Genomic DNA, 21,903 nt, shown 5'->3' with positions numbered 1-21,903 from the left:
AACAAACTAAGGTGACAACATGAAAGCCGCTAGTGGCCCTAATCATCTTTAGATTTTATCAATACAATGTACTAGAAACAAGATTGTTAGGGCAATTTATAAGGTTATGTACTTGTTAGATCTATAGTCGTTAAGTTAAAAGAGTTTTCTCAACATTAGGGTAGGATTTAGATCAAATGATGGTCGAATCCTATTAATAATCTCGTCAAAATTTTCCTTAAAACTAAGTTTTGTGTTTGCTTCCTTTGACTGATGATTTTCATTGCGCTCTCAATCCACTTTAAACAAAAGGATTTATCACAAGATTCCTTTATTTGCAACAAGCCTACACTCTTCCTTTGTTAGTTCAACATAACCTCTGTTACACCTCTTGCAAACTCCTTCTAAGTTTGGCTTGCACACTCTGTCTTGGCCTTGCACTCCATCTTTGATCTTAACTCCACTACTTTGATTTTTTTATTCTTTGCATTGTAAAACTTTAATCCTACAACAATTATATCATATATAGATAAATGTGAACCCCTCATGAACTTTAACACCTTTAGACACCATAATAACTAAGCATATATATAACAGGTTGGCAATTAATAAACAATGGCTAGCATTCTAGATCCATACATTCAAAATAGAGTGTCTCGCATTCTAGATCCATACATTCAAAATAGAGTGTCCCCATATATTATATACAATAAATTAAAAAAGGCTCTTGGCTTCAAATACATCATTTGATCCTCTCTTGACCCTTTGGCCCTACATGGCCCTTAAACCTCTCAAATCTCTCCCCTATCTATCCTCCTATTTAAATTACATATTTATACAAAAATATCCTAAACTAAATTCAGGTTCATATTCATTATTTTCTCACCTAAACTAGATCATCTAGATCCATATTTCCATATCCTGGACTTCTCCCAAAGAATAGATCTGATTACAATTGTATTTCTAAATACATATTTTTCTAGAACTCTCTAAAAACATAGGAAATACAATAATTAAATAATTACATTCAATTAGGGAACCAACTCCCTTGGTAAATGAAAACCCCTAGGTCTAGTCAAAATACAATTTTGACTTGGAAGTTTAAATGCTCTTGCATCAGACTCCCGAGGTGAAAAGGAATCATGGTCTCCTAAATATGTTTTGATGAATCATATCTTCTTGGATCCCAAACTTTGTTTTGCAGTTGGTCCTTCTCTTTGTCATGTTGTTGCTATATTATTGTCTTCTTCATCCTTCCAGATTTCCCTACTATATACGGTAGTTTCCCTCCTTTGTTGATGCAAACTCGCACCACCATCTGTAATATGTTGTCCTTTATTTTTCTCACCCTTAAATACCTCTTTGGTTGGGGATCTTTCAACATAATCTTCCACATTTCCTTTATTTCAATATCCGTCTTGTCCTCTGGCTGGCACAAATTGTTATTTTCTTGTTGAAATTTGTTGTTTTCCTCCTCTAAGTTACGAGGATACCAATTGCTCAGAGATGATGTCACCATTCATTGCATTTTCCCCATGAAAAAATCGATCTCATCTTTTCTTGGATCGTTGCAATCCACTCTCTTTGGATTGTTCAACGAGTCTTCTAAAAATTTCTCTGTTGTAATGTTTTCCATGCTTACTCTTTTGTAATACTGTAGGTCTGCTTCCAATGGTTCTTGTACTTCATCAATTGATGTATTTCCAAGCCATCTCATTGTTTACTTCACATATTCATTACATGCGGACACAAACCAATTGTTAGTTTTTAAAATATGAGACTTTTAAGTCTCTTTTGTCGCTTCCAACATCCTTTGCTCTTGCAGTACTGAATCCTTCAAGTTGCCCATCAAATCTTCTTGATTGTTAGATCTTACTTCTTTCAGTGTAACAAATTTTTCCTCACCATCCTTAGTATCCACACACATGTGCTCCTCAATCTCAAGTTGTTCCTCCATATCTTCACTTTCACAATTTTCCTAAGACAATTTTGTCTTATTTTTAACCCATCCAATAGTACTCAGTGACTATTCCTCCTTTTTGTACAAAATAAAATCAATGCTTTGTCCTTCATATGGAACAACTCTTGCATTCATATACCAATTGTTAAAATCAAAATCAATATGGTTTGTATCTTTTGTCAACATCTCGGTCATCACTTGTTGATTTTCCAAACATTTTGTGAGACTCTCAAAAGGTCTCATCTCAACATCTTCATCATTGTCATCCTCTGCAAGGATGGATCCTTGTCTTGATGCACAAATTCACTTTGTTTCTTCCTCGTATTCAGGTTCTCTGAGCATCCTCAATCATTTTTTAATCATATGCTTCATCCTCTTTCTCTAATTGCTTGCATGCAATTTATTAACTAGCCATCAAACTCTTTACCAAACTCTTGTAGTACTCAACAACCCCCCCATTTAGTTTTATTTTTAACTATATAATAAATAATAGGGACCCTTTTGAATTTTAATAAAACTCTTTAGCTTTAATAAAGATAAGGCGATTTTTATTTTTTGTAAATAAAATACCCCTCGCATGAAGGTTTCTATTACTGAGACTTACATATCGGAGATTCAACCTCACAAGTGTTACGACTCATGAAAACACAAGAGGCCTTTTGTTATTTAAAATAATGCATTATCAAAAGAGTTATATTGGATCACTTTAATATTGTAACATTCCTTATAGGAAAGTTATGATAAAAACATTCCCCGATCAAAATTTCAAGATATATAACATAAAGTAAATCGACCTTTTCTTTTTATTGAATACTTCAAAGAAACGTTGGCCCCACAATACTACCACGTGGCATATCAAAACTTCCAAATATCCTAACTTTTAACAAGCTTCATCTCAAAGTATCTGATATCTCAAAACTCTGATATCCGATATCCCTGAATACTTAACACTTCCACTATCTTGAAAAATCCTAATATCATAATTTTTTTATGCTTAACACTCCCGATACCTGATATCTCCAATGCTCCTCCCCTCTAATATCGCAATCCTTCAATATTCCTATCTTTGCCCATATCGGGACTTTTCATATTGGATGACACTCTTTAAAATCCCCAATATTCCAAAGTGCTGATATAAAACCTTTGGTATTTGCCTGCCTACACTTATAGTCGTTATATTTTTAAACATCATATATCAAAAGCCTCACATATCGTAATTTTTAGTATGCAACCATGGGATTTCTCTAATAAAATTCCTTTGATATGTTGATGTGTGCGTAGCCCGCATGAATTCATGTTTTTCATTTAATATCGAAGGAGTGGCAAATTTATGGTTTTTGAAGTTCTAAACAAATTTATTCATTGCGATTTGATATTTCATGATTTACCCTTTAAGATAGAAATCGTTAATTGTGTTAAGGACATTCTAGTGAAAGAATTATCACCTAGTCTTGTGTTTTCCATTGCAAGCCAGCCAGTCCCGATAAATGAAATTTAGAAGAAATGCCTAGGACAACTAAAGCAAAGAAAAAACCAGTCATTCAGCAACAGTTGGTTGCCCCGCCAGCTGAAAATCTTGATCTGTCAGGGTTGTTTTCGGATGTAGTTTTTTCTTTAGAAACCAAGAGTTCTTCTTGGGAATATATCTATCATCTATTCAAAGATGAAGGACCAAGGGTCACACAAAGAACATTTATAGCTGAGGATTCCGCTCCAGATTCTAATACTACCCACAGTGATGTTGCAAATTCATTTTTACACAGAATTGCAACTCGACTGAAGCTTCTTCCCAATACAGGTATGATTCAATGGGTTGTAGAGCACTTGAAAATTGCAGACAGGAAATTCATAACAAAGAATGACACAGTCATCAACTCTTTCACCGATAGTGATTTCAGTGCAATGTACCATTTTCCACTACCGCAGTGTAAATATGACAAACAATTAGTGGAGAAATGCATGAGCAGTATTAATCATGCATTAGAACCTATCAAGAAATAGATGAGGGACCCTAATAAGCTTAAGTGTGAGTAAAAGGGCATATACTCAGTCGACCCTCTCGCGGGACCTTATTTCCAAACTGTTGGCATGGTATGTAGACTATTTGTTTATCCTAATACTCATAAATTCCCAGATCAATGGACTCCATTAATTGATGTTGCTTCAGAAGGATATATATTAGACTGGGTAAATATTTTGTCTGATAATTTAGCCACTCACATTTTGAATTTTAGGACAAAGCATATAGTCTCAGAAAATATAACTCCTTTTTATACGAGTGTCTATGTTATGGACGATGTGTGCTACAATATGGATTTTGCTTCCATGGGATGGAAATGGACCCTAGCAGACCCAACTCCGGTTCATATATACCATAATATCCTCTAGAAATCCAAATACCAGCCCCATTTCTATAAAATATGCCAGGGTGTCATGTTGCCTATTCATTAAAATAATTTTAATAAGAGAGCCCTAGGATTTCCCCAAAAGCAGAGGTAGACTTGCTCAGGGCTGGGAATAGGTTTGGCACAGATCTGTTTACCTACATTCATGGCTTTGGTACTCTGCCTAATCCACATGTTTTTCTCCTATATGTACCTGATAAATTGTTCACTCATGAGATAGCCTACCAAACTGTGGGTAATATAATTTCTAAATTATTAAAAGAATCCAATAAGAAAGTATGGCCTACCTTTCCTTTCTGTTGTGGTATGTATACATTAGATGATTTCAAACATGCAACTATTGAGGTGAACTTTATTTTAGAGTTGAAATTTCCTACTATCCCTAACAGGTAGTACAATCCTCATGGAACTGCTAAAAAGGTTACTGCTTAATCAAGTGTAAGGAAATTCTCTCATGAACCTGATCAATTTGATGATGTCTTTGAAAAAGTAGCCACCTATTCAATAGTTTCCAAACAAATTTCAGAGCGAATAACTCCATAGGAAATAAATCAAATTTCCCAATACAGGGAAACGAGGTTATCTTGTTTACCCTTGGATTCATTAAAACTTTCACAGGAAAACACAACTCAGTAGAAGGTTACAGATATTTCTTCTACACAACTTATTGATATCCCTTATCCAAAAGATACAGGGGCTTCTTCTTCCACTTGGAGTGAGGAAGAGTTGCTAAGTTATAAACTTGAAGAGATATGGGAATAATGTAGCCAAGCTTTGAAAGGAAATAAACTTGAGGTTTTAAAGACTACCTCACAAGAAAAAGTCTTAGACACTTCTGAAACTTTTTAGAAGACTTTGACTACAACAAGGACTATTGATCAGCCTTTAGAGATCAAAGACATAGAAATTATACTAGTGTTTCCGACCTCGGAGATCATTTTAAGGGTTCAAGAGATTCCTCCCCTTGACATATTCTATACACCTCAGCATAAGGTTGTAGTAAAAAGACAAAGAAAGAAAAGGAAGATTGACCAATCCCAGGCATTAGTTCCTGGAAATTCCTCTTTTGAAGTACTATGGAAAGGTTCACAATCCACTCCTGCAGAGGAACTTGGAAGACTTACTCAGTTCACATGAGCTTATGCTTCTACGACTATGGACAAAGCCACCGAGATACAGTGGCTTTTGAAAGAAAAGGAGGACAATATTATGCAGTTGGAACAAGGTATTGAAAATGAAAAGCAAAAAATTGCTAATCAATGGCAAGAACAACTTGTTGAGCTTCAGAAAAGTTTTGACACCCTTAAACTTCAACATGACTCTGATTTGAGAATCAAGGATGCTCAAATTCAGGAATTACAACACAGGATTGAACAACTGAAAGTTAATCCTAAATTGGCAGAGTTTAAAAGGGAAGCAGAAGAATTAAATACTCTCCTTACTCAATAGCAAGTGATTTTCTATCATAATTTAGCCATTATTCATGATTTGTGTAATAGAACCAACTCATTGGTAGACCAATTGCCCGATCTCATAACATACTTTGATGACATTGAGGAAAATATTGTAGGCCACATAACATGGCAAGACTGTGTTGAAGGGATATTTTTGTTGAAAATAGCAACAAGAAATGATAAAAATAGAATCCAGAATATTCCAATTTAATTTGTCCTTGAATTAAAATTGTGAACTAAATTTCAAATTTAGTCTCACCAGCTGCTTGAAAATAATTAATTAATTCATTATGGATTAATTAGTTGGAGAAATTCAAGATAGAAGTCTTTCTGCAGTCATGCAAGAGTTATCCCTTAAATTAAGGAGTTAAGATTGAGTTATATCTGAGTTGTAATTAGTTAACTCAGTTTACTGAGCTAAGTCCAGTTAAATTAGTTCCAAACTGTTTGAGGAACTAATAGAGAGTCAGTTGATGCATTCATGCACTCAACAAGTGTATTCCAGTTAATTGAAGATTCACTCATCACAAACTCATGCATGTCTATTCTGAGAAAGACCTAGTTGAGATTAAAGGCAGGGACAGTGTACTATGAGTTGCATGTGTTTACCTATAAAGGAAACACAAGCATGCAATCAAGGCAGAGGTTCCTTGAGGATTGCGTAGTTCTGACATGGTGTGAGATCAGTGTGAAGGATCAATGTTCCACTTGGTTGAGAGTCTTCCACTTGGTAACAGGAGGATCACCCAGGAGAAACTACGCAAGGAAATAGGAGGTTTGGAGGGCAGAGGAGAAGGCTTATGAGAAGTCTTGATTTCCTGTGAGCATCCAGGAGGATTGTACTAAGAGCTGGCTGGCTGTGAGAGCTAAGGCTTTGTATAATTCCTATGTATTTCCAACTTGTATGATAATACAAATAGTGGGGTTTTTAGCTAAGGCTTTCCCCTTAGTATTTTTTGTGTTTCATGTGCATTGATTCTTCTTCTGGTTATAAGTGTTCAGCTTGATCTTGCTCAAATATTTTATGCTTCCGCAAAGTTGATAGTAGAAGTAGGTTATAGTATTTCGCTTTGGTATATTACATTATCAGGTTAACCTGCAACAGATTCTCTACATGATCTTAGAGCTAGATCTATAGAGAGCATAATTTCTACATGGTATCAGAGCCAGGTTTATCGGAGCTGTGAAAAGTATACTGAGAAGAGAATTCGAAGTTTGAAGTTCGGGGTTGCAGGTACAAATCGAAATTCTGATCATACTTCAAGTTAGTCAACGGCGTTCTATGGCTTGAGACTTGACTGTGCCTTGGATGGTAGCTCGAATTACATAGCATGGAAAGATCACATGGAGGTTGTATTAGAAGACAATGGCCTGAAGGATTTCATTGATCAAGAAATCCCAAAGCCAGGCTAATGCACAAGAGTTGGCTGAGTGGAAGAAGTGTGTGGCGAGGACAAGACAGATCATCCTTGAGGGAGTTCGAGACCATATTGTCTCGAGTCTCCATGGGAAGGATACTCCATTTTCAATGTGGAATACATTGAAGGACCTCTACCGGAACATTAGCGACTAGAGGAAATTGGCACTCAAGGATAAGCTTCGAAGAATCAAGATGGACAAGGGTGATACTATTTCCACATATCTAAACAAGCTCGTGTTGGGTCCCTATAATACTAGTGATTACCCCATTACTATTGTAGTTATACCCCTTATTTATATTGTTGTGCCCCTATTACCCCCATATTGTTATTTCTGTGCCCCATAGAATCCCTCTATTGTTATTTTTGTGGCTTTATATTATTATTGTTAGGTCGGCTGGATTATATTGTGACTCCTTAGACTCCTATATATAGAAATGAGGTTTTGTCATTTGTATCATCCAAGAATTGTTCATTTATGTAATGTAAAGGAGGTTTCCCCCTCGAAGAGGCTGAATTCTAAGGCGTGGATCTCTCTTTTCTATCTTTTTGTGAGCTGGTTTCATAACATTTGGTATCAGAGGTTTGGATTCTAGGGTTTCGCTGCTCCAAACAGGTCATCGTGGCATTTTCGCTATAACTTTTTTTCTGTGACGTTTCAGAAGTTGCAAAAAAAACCCATTTGAGAAGAAATCTCGCTGAACCTTGGGTCCGAATTTCAGAGCCTTTTGCATGATATTTGCAAAGATATGATCTGAGGAAGTTGGTCTTTTTGCAGACTCCTGAATTAAATTCAAAACAGGTGGCCTGGGGAAAATCGTCATAACTTTCTCTCTGGGGATCGGATTGAAATTTAGTAAGAAGGTATAGAAAGAGGACGGACTGTAGTTTCTTGTGTGTGTGTTTCAGATTCAAAGGTTGAAATAGTGACTCGTGGCACGTCGTACAAGTTCGCTCTACTGAACCAGTCTAAAAGCAAGTCACTGTGGGAGATTTCACATAACTCTTCCTTGGAGAATCCAATTTGGCTCAGACTTGTGGCATTGGAAATAGGACGTAGACGGCTACTACAAGTAGCAATTTCAGAACTGGATGATCTGAAATTACAGAGATACGTCAGATTCAATATCAGGCTTCTATAAAGTGAAAAAAGGTGTGTAGTTTTTTTTTTAATTTTTGTGTAAGCTTGGCTTAACGGAATTCAAAGGGCATAGTAAAGCATTTTTATCGGTAACTGATGCCCCGAGGAAAGAAAATGCAAACACCTAGTAAGGAACCTGAAAGCTCTAGCATGACTCATGAAGAAGAGGAAGAAATGCTACATGATATATCAAAATTACAAGAACAAGTGCAACAAATGTCACGCTCACAAAAGCTAACAGAAGCTAAGATAAGTGGCGTGGAATCTAAGATAAATGGCGTGGAATCTAAGATAAAGGGCATGGAAGCTAAGAAGGAGGTTTCAATGGATTTTATCACAGGTTTACCCAAGTCTGAGGGAAAGAGTGTCATCATGGTGGTAGTTGACAGACTTACCAAGTATGCACACTTTTGTGCATTATCACATCCATTTAAAGCCAGTACAGTTTCTACTGCATTTATGGAAATAGTTTAAAAGCTACATGGAAACCCAAAGATTATTGTAAGTGACAGAGATCCCATTTTCACTGGAAATTTTTGGACAGCATTACTTTCTTGTCTTGGTACTCAGTTAGCTCATAGCTCATCTTATCATCCTCAATCTGATGGGAAAACTGAGATAGTAAACAAATGTTTGGAAGGATATCTTCGTTGCTTTGTATCTGATAAACAGACACAATGGGTCAAATGGTTGCCTCTGGCTGAATGGTGATATAACACTTCCTTCCATACAGCAACAAAAATGACCCCATTTATGGCACTTTATGGGTATCAACCACCATCCATCACATCATATTTAAGAGAAAATTCTAAGGTTCAGGCAGTGGAGCATCACATCGAACATCAACAACAAGTCCTCCAACTCTTAAAGGATAACCTCGTGTTGGCACAAAATAGAATGAAACAACAGGCAGATCAACATCGTAGTGAAAGAAGTTTTGATGTAGGTGATTGGGTATTCCTACGGCTACAACCATATAAGCAAATGTCCCTAAAGCAAGCTAAGAAGGATAATAAATTATCACCAAAGTATTATGGTCTGTACAAGGTGTTGCAAAAGATTGGTACTATGGCATACAAATTGGAGCTTCCTGCAGCTTCTCGATTGCACCCAGTTTTCCATGTTTCATGTTTAAAGAAGGTTATAGGTGACAAGCTCCCAATTCAAACAATATTGCCAGAACTTGACGAGGAAGGAAAAATTATATTGGAACCAGAAGCAGTCACAGAAACAAGAACTCGACAGCTACGAAATCGATCAATTTCAGAGTATCTTATCAAGTGGAAGAACTTATCCGCTGAAGTTTCCACATGGGAGGATGAGAATTTTATGCAGAAGTATCCAAGACTACTCAAGCGTTGAGGACAACACTTTTTTGAAGGAGAGGGGCATGTTGGGTCCCTATAATACTAGTGATTACCCCATTACTATTGTAGTTATACCCCTTATTTATATTGTTGTGCCCCTATTACCCCCATATTGTTATTTCTGTGCCCCATAGAATCCCTCTATTGTTATTTTTGTGGCTTTATATTATTATTGTTAGGTCGGCTGGATTATATTGTGACTCCTTAGACTCCTATATATAGAAATGAGGTTTTGTCATTTGTATCATCCAAGAATTTTTCATTTATGTAATGTAAAGGAGGTTGCCCCCTCGAAGAGGCTGAATTCTAAGGCGTGGATCTCTCTTTTCTATCTTTTTGTGAGCTGGTTTCATAACAGCTCACCACCTGTAGAGATGAGCTTGGTAGTGTGGGAATAACTACTACCGATGATTATATGGTGAGCCTCGCTCTCCTTGGCTTTCCAAAGAGTTGGAATAGATACCAGGACTCTGTGAATGGAAGGGAGAAACTGCCGAATTGGAAATGACCGTGGTCGGATCTTATCCAGGAGAAGATCAGGAGGAGCACACGATATGGTTCTTCATCCAAGGATGATGATGAAGAAAATCTGGCCTTAGCAGGTAAGGCAAGGAAAGGGAAGGGGAAGGCTTCCCATTCCTAATCGAATTCTTCTCATGGAGGGAAGAAGGGTGACAAGTCTAAAGTGAGATGCTTTAATTGTCACGAGATGGGACACTATGAGACTAATTGCCCATCAAAGAAGTCCAAGAAGGGATCCTCGGAAGGATTGGAAGGTGAGGCATTAGCCTCTTAGTTCGAAATGGACTTTACCCTCATTGCATGCATGGTGTCATCGATGATGGGTTGTGTCTGGTATCTTGACAGTGGAGCCTCATTCCACATGACCGGAGATAAAAATTTATTCAACACCTTGGAGGAGAAAGACCTCGAGATGCACATAGAGATGGGTGACGATGGAAGGTATAGTGTTTCAGGAGCAAGGTTAATTTTAGGGGCGAATAATCGCCCAAAGGCGAAATTTAAGGCTTTTTATATTTTAATGGGGCGAATTTTTAATTAAAATAATATTTTTTTTTATATATAATTAGCCCATATTTTATTTAAAAATTAATTTATTTTTTTATTTTAGCCCAGGGCGGATAAACTAACCGAATTGTATTTGATCAAAATAGCCCCATTTTGATATTTTCGGAATCGTATTTGATCAAAATCGCCCCCATTTTGATTTACAGTTTGGATTTTCTGGTTTGGGAGTGGTTTGTGAGGGTCGATTTGGTCATGGGATGTTAGATTTATTTTGAAATGGAGGGCGGCTCCCTGTTTTGAGGGATTCAGCCCGCTGTTTTGGTGTATATGGCTCCCTGGGTTTTTGTATAAAAATGGTTTTGAAATAAGTTTTTTCATCCTAGTTCACAAATCTAGCAGCAGCAGTTTCGGTGGGATATTCTTGCATTTTCAGATTTCAATCCGCTTATTCTTCTCTGGTTTCGTTATCCATTGTTTCTTGGATTTGAATGGCTCATGCCACTGCAGCAGCAACAACAACAGTCGGTACGGAAAGTTATCAGTACTTACCCTAAATATTACAGCATTTGGATGTTTGCAGTCTGCCAGTATCCCAAGATGAATATTGTGATGGAGAAGGAAACTTCCTGCTTCTGATTCCCATGTATTGTTCGTGTTGGTTTAAATAATATTTCTGCACCATTTTTGCAGTAACTTTCTGGTCATTGCTGTTTTATCTGTTGCTTATATCACGCCTATTTCGTTAAATGTCCGTTTCTTTTTCCTTTGGTTTTCCCTTTCATTCTGTTAGCTTTCTTATAGCTGTAGATTGTGCTCATTTTTGTGCAATCCAGATGTGTTCTTGGGTGTTTTTGGTCAAAATACGAGGTCATTTTTATTTTCAGGGTTATTTTATCAGATGATAGGTTAATTTCAAATTTCAATTCGCTGAATATGTTGTGCTTCTTTGGCACAGTACGTCATATTGTTTATTGCGGTGATAAGGGCCAGAGCAGTTGGTGCCGGCAATGATTGTTGTATTGTTCATATTTTTCATTCAGGTTGATCTCGGTACAATTGTCTCAAATGTCTTTGATTGTTGTATTGTTCATATCTTTCATTTAGGTTGATCTCGGTACAGACTAGTTTGAGTTTGAGGTACTTGAAGCGGCAGCAGCTCTCTTCTCAAGCGGTATGTGTTCTAGTTCTCAAGTATAATATGAGTAAATTTAGAATGTACTGCCGTTTGACAATACTTGTAAGCACTTTGAAGCAAATGGGCCTGAATGCTGGAAGGAAGCAAATTATCTTGCCTAGTAAATAACTCGCTTCCTTGATCATAAACATGATTGGGACCAGGATATTTTCCACGATCAAAGGTTGTTGGAACCTTCAACATAGGAAATCGCAAACATATGCATCGAGTGGCCTTGTCACATAATTTTGGTGTATCATATTGTGAGCTCAAGTTAATATGCAATCATATTTCTGTCCCTAATAATCTCTGATGGAAGAAATTCTACAGCGTACTATACTACTATTGTGGTTCTTGTGTTGATAAATCTCCTTTGCCCATTGAAATAACTACTTCGGCTAATTCTTGGTAACGATAGTCACACAATGCCCTATGAATAGTAGAATTTCCTTAAGAATCTGCAGTCCAATGAAAGAAAGTCCATCCATGTGCATATCGAAAGTTAATCCCAGTACCATCATCGATTGCACACTCAATTTGTTCCCACTGCTCTTCGCTTGCTGCTTTCAAACACAAAATAATATCTTTGACTATAACATCTTCATACATAGTATGATCAAAATTTGAACTTGGTTTTATTCCAGAGTGAAGCATGTGAGCAGATTGAGCATGCAACAAAATTTCCTCGTAGCCTTGCTTGGCATCCATAGACTCTAGAAGCGTTTCCATTCCCAATATTAGATTTCTCCTTATTATCCACAAAATTACCCTTACATAATCAATTAAGACAATGTCATCTTTGTTGTTCGGGTCAGATTCACTAGAAGTATTTGAATATGGAAATTTTCCCATCTTTACAGAAGTATCTATATCCCACAATAATGCACAAGTCTCATCAAACCCTGAGGCATCAATGTTATCCAAGGAAAAATCCATAGCTTCTTTTATCTGATTTCTTTCCAGGGTGAAGGCTTTCAATGTGTCTTCAAATCCGCCTTTTTGTTTGTCAATTGAGGAGCGCTCTAAATCAACCCACCCACTCTTTCCAGCAGTATAAGTTGCACTACAACCTTTCTCCTTTTCTAGACTTCTCATGCCTTCCTGTTGGGATAAAAGTGGTGGTATCCATTGTCCACTTTCAGTTACCATGGTGAAAAGCCTTGTCTACGGTGTTTGAAGTAGTTTTTCTTGAGAAAATGAATAGGTCGGAAAAATGTAGTATGTATGCTCCTTTAATCTAAGGTCAACTAAGAAATTCATCAATTGAAGGTCACGTCCCCTTCCCATTATTTCTTGCTTATAAGCACAACTACAATCAACCACACACATTGCCATGGTGTCGATCATGTTCATTTGATGCTCATCGTCTTGGAAAGGAAGTGTAACCAATTCACCCTAGCTAAACTCTTGCATTTCATCCTCGGCTGCCTTACCATCTGCTTTGGTCATGAAAACAATGAAACTGATGTTCCATTGCCTTATTCGTTCTTCTTCCATTCTCGGCTGCCTCATTCTATTAATGGCATTAGGACTAGGCCAATCTAATGTCAGTGAAAGACAATTCTCATCCACCTGGCGCACTAGACTTTTTATATAAGGATTAGTTGTCTGAAGATCTTCATTATCAAGTATACTAATTGGCCTTCTACTTGAATTAATCTCATTGGCTAGTTCATCGAACCAACCTACCAGTTGTGAGACTACCTCAAAACTCAGATTTGCAAAATCCAGCTCTATGTCTGAAGATTCTTTTTGCACGATTGTTAACTTTGGATGTGAAATGACCAGGCTATGTTCCCTTGGAGTAGTATCTATAAGCACAGAATAGCTGGTGGAAATGAGTTCAACCATGGACTTGGAAGGACCTCCATTATCCCAAGGCAATTTTCTACTCCGACAACAACAGATAATTGTGGTATTTTCTCAAACAAATGTGTAGCCTACTTTTGCAGGAGTCTTTCAATTCTCTCTTGCCTCATTAAGAATACAACAATGTCACCAAAATCCTCCCTTATAAAATTATGGAAGACAGTTACCAATGTTGTGTTAATATAATCTGGTTCTACGTTGTCAATATGTAGAATTTATACAACATATCGTTGTTCATTAGCCATGAAGTTTGCCAAAACATTCATTGCATCTTCATCTGGAGCTATAAGAAGTTATCCTTTTGTTCTATTCTCAAGTGACTGCTTGTTATTGGAAAGCTTAATCCCATGACAATGTTCTTTGAAAACCATATGTGTGAACATGGATTCAGAATCCACATATTGGTTTTGTTCTTCAGAAATGCATGTACCTGCAATAGACCTCAATTTAGCCTCTGCAACATTTTTTAGCATGACCATGGCAATTCCCACCTCGTTTATTGTTTTCTTATCATTTGGAAAATTGAAGGAAACTGTTTGAGAACCTTTGACATCCCCTGCATTATATATCAGTTGGATCCCACAAAAAGGAGCAGCAACCAAATTTACCATATTCCATTCCATATAAATACCCCCAGAATTTGTCAGAGCCTGAGGATGATTTTCCTAAATTTGAAGGTAGTTCTGGTAACAAGCAATTTCTTCGTCCACTTTCCCCATAAATTTTCAATGCATCACCCAGGTTATTCTATACCTCCAAAAAGATGGAGTCCAGGATGATAGAATATTTCTAGAGTGGTAATGCCAACTCTTGTTCATAAAAAGCGTTGGATAAATACCCGAAGGCAAATAGATAGTCAATACACAATTGGATTGTTGGTTGGTAGCGCAAAATTCCTTTTCTGGCAGTGGCCCTTTCTACATTGACAATTCTTACTTAGACAATATGTTCATTGAATTCTCCATAGGCATGAAAATAGATAATTTCTGCAAACTTCATTCTTACCTCTGAAATCCTGTTTATGGTTAGAATAAGCACCAGATTTTCAATATGGCTTCTTCCATTTGCCCAATCTATAATCAGTTTTGAATCCCCCATATCTTAGAGACCATCAATTCCTTTTTAAGTTGCACATTTCAGAAGTAACCATAAAGTGTAAAACTCAGCTCTATTATTAGTCCTCTGGTCTGTTGCATACTTGAAAGAAACATAACGTTTTTCTATTAAATACAAAATGCTACTAGTTTCACATTTCCTTGGAGTTCCTTGATAGGCACTGTAAAAAAAAACCAGCCTTATTTTTGTTGATCTGTGGAACCTTAAGAATTCTTGGACGTTTGACTTTTTCAGGTTTTCATGACCCTCCATAGGCATATCTAATTTGATGGCATACCTGAGTTGAAGGATTATCTATATCTTGGAATATCATGTGATAAAAGAAATTCTTGTATGTAGTGAATTGACCTTCGAAGTAATATATGCAACATATCTCAAATAAAAATTCATTTGTTGTCATTGGTGGCTTGCCAAGTCCATGAAAGCAAGGTGTTGTTATTACTCCCACTAAGGTTCAAGTCCTCCAATGACATGCTCATACCCATGATAATATGTGCGCCAATGCTTATGAGAAATGGGCAGATCCAGGTGTAAGTTTCATCTAATATTGGTAGAATAAACAACCCACACTCGTGGCATTTTAACCAAAGGGTTCTCTCATAGAATGGCAGTGTTTTTTATTTATTCACTATCCCCATGATAATGTGTGTGCCAATGCTTATGAGAAATAGGTAGGAAGTGTAAGTTTTATCTAATATTGGCAGAATAAACAACCCCCACTCTTGGCATTTTAACCAAAGGGTTCTCTCATAGAATGGCAGGGTTTTTTATTTATTCAATATCCCCATGATAATGTCTGTTCCAATGCTTATGAGAAATAGGTAGGCCCAAGTGTAAGTTTTATCTAATATTGGCAAAATAAACAACCCCCACTTCTGGGGTTTTAACCAAAGGTTTCTCTCATAGAATGGCAGGGTTTTTTATTTATTCAATATCCAAAATAAAGCAATTGCAGCTTCATTGTATTGATCGGAGGTGCTAAGTCAACCAAAAAATATTTCCTTATCTATTTTGACCACTCATCAAACATTCAACAATCAAGTTCTAGATGAATAAGACCACCACCACCTCATGCATCATCCGCTATTGAGTACTGTTTCAGGAGTTCAATTTAGACATCCAAGATAATCTCAGAAAGATAACATAATTGCAGATCATCTATCATAGTCAGTGAATTGAGTAGAAGGGAACCCTGATATGGTCCTGGAGTGCACCTGTTTGCAATCAGCAAAAGGACACCATGGTTCGCTGATATAGATAACTTTGGTGTTGGTGGGGTGTTGCCACAACCTTTTTTGAAAATGATCACAGATCATTGGTGAAACAAAGTGCTGCCTTGAATTTCCAGGAGCTTGTACAAACAAGATATTGATTATGTTCTACAGAGATGTGAAAGAGAGGATGAGATCTATCACATTTTGAGCATATGCCATGGAGACCTTTCTGAAAGACATTTTGCAGCCCAAAAGACTACACACAAAGTGCATACTGTTGGCCATCTGTTTTCAAAGCTATAGAAAAGTACGCATGGTCATGTGATTATGTCTAGAGAATGGGAAAATTTTCAAAAGACAGGTGCTACACCCTTGCAGCTAGTTCTAGCCAGACCCTTTTCAAGAAAGGGTATTGATTTTGTAGGCCCTATTTCACCTGCCTCAAGGAATATGAGCTGTTCTTGTTTTCCTTGATTATCTTCTAAGGAAATTGGTCTAGAAATGAAAGAAGCCCCATCAGAGGATGCTGGTCCCTAAGTATATTTTTTGCTACTGGTCTAGAAATGAAAAAAGCCCCATCAGAGGATGCCGATCTCTTCTCAGTATATTTCTTGCTACAAGCATAAGCAGTAGCATATGAAAAAACAATGAAAAAAATGCAGGCTGTCATTTCAAACAAAACACATAATTCAAAAAACAAATACAGAATACCCCTAACTACTTCAAAATGTTAACCAATTACAAGGGGATGGGAAAAAACAAGTTGACATCAATTTTCTGTCTAATGGGAATGAACATTTTTCATATCCACTAAATTTTTTAACGATATCGCCAATGCTTGCAAAATATAAATTAAATTATGATCGTGACTCATGCATGTATTCAACTTGTTAATTGGAAGAACATTAAAATTGATATAGGTTATGACTAGGTATATACCATATAATTAGGTAATTTTCCTTCTTTCGTGCTGTCCTTGAAACATTTCCAATCATAGACCTAAACATGCCAGACAGGTTTTTCAAATATCTTAGAATGAGCAAGTGAATTTTTGACCACCAGTTAACTAATTTTTTTACAACAAAAAAACTGTATGTTTGCTAGTTCAGAGACAAGTGCCATGAGAAAGTAGCCATAGAACAGAATTAGGAAGGTCGCCATAAAATAAAATTCACTATATATACCGTATAATTTGGGCAATTTTCCTTGTCTTTAGTGCTGTCCTTACTAGATTTTCCACAAGTTCTTACAACAGTCTACATATTACAACTAAGTACAATGTGGAGAATAGGAAATGGAGACAAAGTGAGAATAGGTGAAGATCCCTAGGTGAGGTTTAAAAGGCTCTAGGAGATTAATGAAGAAACTATTGAGACCCTGCATAACAATGGCACACAATCAAGCTGATATTGTGGATCCAAATTTGACCACCATGCAGAAACAGCACTAGATATCAGCAAGGTCAACAGGTTTGGAAGGATATTCGTTTGACAATCGAGTTGGCTATGTTAACAACTTAACATATTGCAACTAAGTACAATCAAAATTAGAGATAAGGAGGATGAATTAAATTGGTCTAACAACCTTGATTCAGTCAGCTACATAGCAAAGCTTGGTTACAAAGCAGTGCTCACAGAGAAAACACAAGGGGAGCCAGTATGCTGGTAGAGAAGCATATGGAAAATCAAAGACGAAGTCAAAACTAAGTTGTTTAGAAAAAAGATATTGAAATTTAACTGAGGATATAAACCTAGGATACCTACCACAGTCCGGGTAGAATTTGAATATTTTTCTAAATTCTTAACCAGACCATATAAGGGTTCCCCTACATATTAGCATCACTAGTTGTACTTTGTAGTCCCATTTACCTATCTGTCAGGCTTTATTTAGACTTAAATAAAATTATCTTGCCTTATCTACATTGTTTCTCAGCCTTATATCTTATGCTACAAAATTAGATAGAACTTTGTAATAAAGGCAGGACAACCTTTCAATCTGAGTCTTGACTTGCAGCATCCTACAAGTTGGTCAGGCTTAAATTTTTTTGTTGGCAGGTATTGAACGATGATACTATATCTATAAAATATATTTCTTCTATACTAACTGTATTGCCTAGAATATTTTGGTCATTGAAGTTGTGGGTTGGCAGGCTCTAATAGCCCACTTGGAGCACAACCCCTTGAAAAATTCGGCTTTAAGAAGAATTACATGAGAAAATTGTTGTCACTTAGATGTCAGTAAAAACAGGTAGGTCTTTAGACTTTTGATCATAGTTGAGAACATTCCTGAGATAACTTTCTTTGATACTCCAGACTATAAAATTTCTGAGAATGCTGCAAAATGGAAAAACTGGAACTAGACATGCTTAAACCTTCTGCACTCCTCAAAATAGTTCCGCTTACACTGTTTGATTTATAAAACAGAGAATGCCAAGCCAACTGAGCAATGGCATTCATCAACTACTATATCTTCAAACTTGATTGTTTCTCTTGAAGTCTCATCTTCCGAAGGCTAGTGATTGGTCAGAAAGAAGCCTTGACTTTCAGTAGATGAGCTTTTCTCTAAACAAACCTCTTGATGTGGAAGTAATAGTGGCTTTCCTTGACCCTGTCAAGACTTCCAAATTAAGCTTTCCATCTTATTATATTTTAACCATTTATTTTTCACATGCTAAGGGATGGAGGCTCTACCCTTTCCATACTTAGATTTCTGGTTGTTCAAATTTCTTCCTCAGGTAGCAATACCCTTTCATTTGGCTTACCATTAGCTTTTGAGTTTTGGGCATGGTAGACATACTGTAAGCTGGCTTGGGAGGAGGGGACCAAGTCCTGAATCCTATCAACCAACTTCTGTAGGAAATTAGGAATAATTCAAATAAAGTGATGTTGTTTCAATGTTATACAAATGAATTATTATATTTTATGTCTTAAAATTTAATAGTTTCCCATTATCATTGTTAAATAATTTTTGTGAAATTCCATTTTGCCTCAAAATTCAATTTCTGATATATGTTCTTTCAATGTTGACTCAACAATTATTTTGCAAAGTATAATTCTATTTTCTATGAACAAGTGAATTTATATGAAGCATATCTCAACGCTTGAAAACTGTTGATGCAGGTTTGCAGATCGATTGGAAATTTTACTTGTGGAATATTTAGTGAGATGTCAAAAGATAATCATGGGAAGAAACCATCAAGGCAAACAAATGTATTATCATACTTTCAAAAGGCTCCATCCAAAAATACACATCCTCTTCATGATTCAAGCTCCTTTGAACAATCTGTTACTGAGAGAGAGGTTAACAAATGTGGTATTTAAGTTACTTTCTTCTTGCAAGTCGATTTTACCGTTATTAGTACACTGCTAGTAGATTTGTTTGACGTGATCATTTTCTTCAATTTCAGGGTCGACTAGCTTAATGATAGTGTCCTTTTGCTTCAGCTCATGTTCATTCATCAGTTCTCAATTGATTCTCTCTGTGTTCAAAATGGATTCAAGTAGCTTAGGAATTACATCGATTTCCATGTTCATTCATCAGTTCTCAACTGATTCTCTCTGTGTTCAATGGATTCAAGTAGCTTGGAAATCACATCAATTTCCTTTTATATTGTATTAAAATGTACAGGAATGTCATAGTGGAATTGCTTTCCACAACAATACTTCTTTGTAACTATGGACTTTATCTCAACTCAACTGGATTTCATTTCTAACAAGAGATTTCCTTAATAAATTCCTCTTGACAAATTTTTCTGTTATAAAACTTTGCAAAAGCATACCCTTGGTATAGCTCACTACACAAGAAAATTCATTTTTGAAGCATAATTCTTATACTTGCAACTTTCATTTCTCTGTATAGACTTTCTAGAAAATAAATTGCGTGTAAAGAGTCTATATTCCACTCTTGGATTCATTTTGTTCGAGAGTTATGTGAAGGACTAACGAACCTAGTAGTCACAGGACGAAACAAACCCTGAGGCAGTAAAAATTTGTACATGTGTCCACATTTGCTCCCGTTATGGTCCTTACAGAGAGTGCATTGAAGGTAGGTATGTTGCAGTTGGTAGAATATGACGAATGTGCTCCCTTCATGTTCTCTAAGACGACAACTTACAATTATTTGACAATTTCCTCATCCAAATGATTTTGAATGAGTAATTTCATCTAAATTTAACTGATTTTCAAACTGGGATTTAGTCTTCTTAATTTAACTGATTTTCAAACTGAGATTTAGTCAGTGTTATTGAGGAGTGAAATAGAAACTGATTTTCTCTTGCAGAGAATAACAAGGATTGGTGTGAGCTTATACTTTGCCTTATAGACCTTCAAATACAAATAAGCTCTTGTATCCCTATTTCAATCACATAATTTAAATGAATATAATGTCATTTTATTAGAAAAATGCAATGAGTATGAAATAGATCATCAGAATGGCCACTATAGCCCAGGCTGGTGAGAACTTGAGTATTTTATATCTGACTAAACACATGCACATGAAAAGAAACATCACCTGACACAGACATGAACAAGATAGAATCTAGATATTAGAATTTTGGGGAAAAACAATTGCGCCTTAACAGAGAGCTTCTTATCCTACACCACACATTTCACTCTTTCAAGGTGGAGTTCCAAACTGAACATGCAATGACTGAGCTGCATGGTCACCAAAGTTGTAACACACCCAAAAAAACAATTCTTCATATCGGCTTCTCAATTATGTGTGTTTAGCATTAGTGATATAGTCTCTTCTGAACTTTTATTTCAAGTAGAAATTTGATTAAATTTCAGAAGTGCAAGAAATCACAGAAAACCCTCCGGCAGTAAATTGATAGGAGAAATCTTCAAAAAAACCTGGAAGCTGTCCTGTTCATATTGTCCTGGACTGTTCATCCCCTCTTCTACAATTTCTCTCTTATAGATGCATTCTTTGATTGTTCAAGGCCTCCTCCTTAATGACATTTGAGGGATAATTTTGCCTCCTTCCTTGTCTTAACATAAACTTGGTTTTGTTATCCATCTTTCACATGGCTGCTAGGATCCATGGTCACTTCTGAAAATTGCTTGCAAGGTTATCTTGGCTTCATTATGCATTGTTTTTTCCTTTTGGAAACTCATCCTTCCTTGAGGATTGTCTAGCATCTACTACCTCAATTTGGATTTCTTGGATCAATTTAGTGCTCTCGTTCTCCTTTTGGACCAGTTGTCCATTCTCCTCACATGCAAAGCATGCATTCACATAAAATTCACCAATTTTAAAAATAAAAGGTTACCTGGCCTCTTCTGATGCCTCCAACATCAAATTTTGTCTTCCTTCCATGCTTTAGGAAGGTACTCCTTCTCTTTCTTCTATTATTATGACAACTATGAATGATTGTCCCTCTTGAAAATCCTTATCATCTGCATCTATACACATAGCATCAGTATCATAATCACCAAGCTCTTTAGCCCCATATGGTATATATGTTACGAGCACTTCTAGCTAACCTCCCATGAGACTTTCATTTATTGTCTCATCGACATCCTCTTTGTGTAGCTCCCTCTACTGTTATGATGCTTTTTCCACCATATCTTCTATCAACAAATCCATGTTGATTTGAACTCTTTATGCAGTCCATGAGACTCTCTGATAGTCTCTCTTCGACATCTTCCTCATCATCAAGGACTATTCCCTGCTCTGGTTCAAAATAGTGAACTAATTCAACTTTAGGCTCAACAGGTGCTTCATCTTCCTCCCTAGCTTTCTAGCTTTAGGGGTCTTCCTCTTAAAATCTTTTTTCT

This window comes from Pinus tabuliformis, chromosome 2_2 (genome assembly GCF_031772625.1).
Source record: "Pinus tabuliformis cultivar Carrire ecotype Pingquan chromosome 2_2, CPIR1, whole genome shotgun sequence".
NCBI classification, from domain to species: domain Eukaryota; kingdom Viridiplantae; phylum Streptophyta; class Pinopsida; order Pinales; family Pinaceae; genus Pinus; species Pinus tabuliformis.
The sequence above is the reverse complement of the archived record's forward strand: the minus strand, read 5'-3'. Positions refer to the sequence as shown.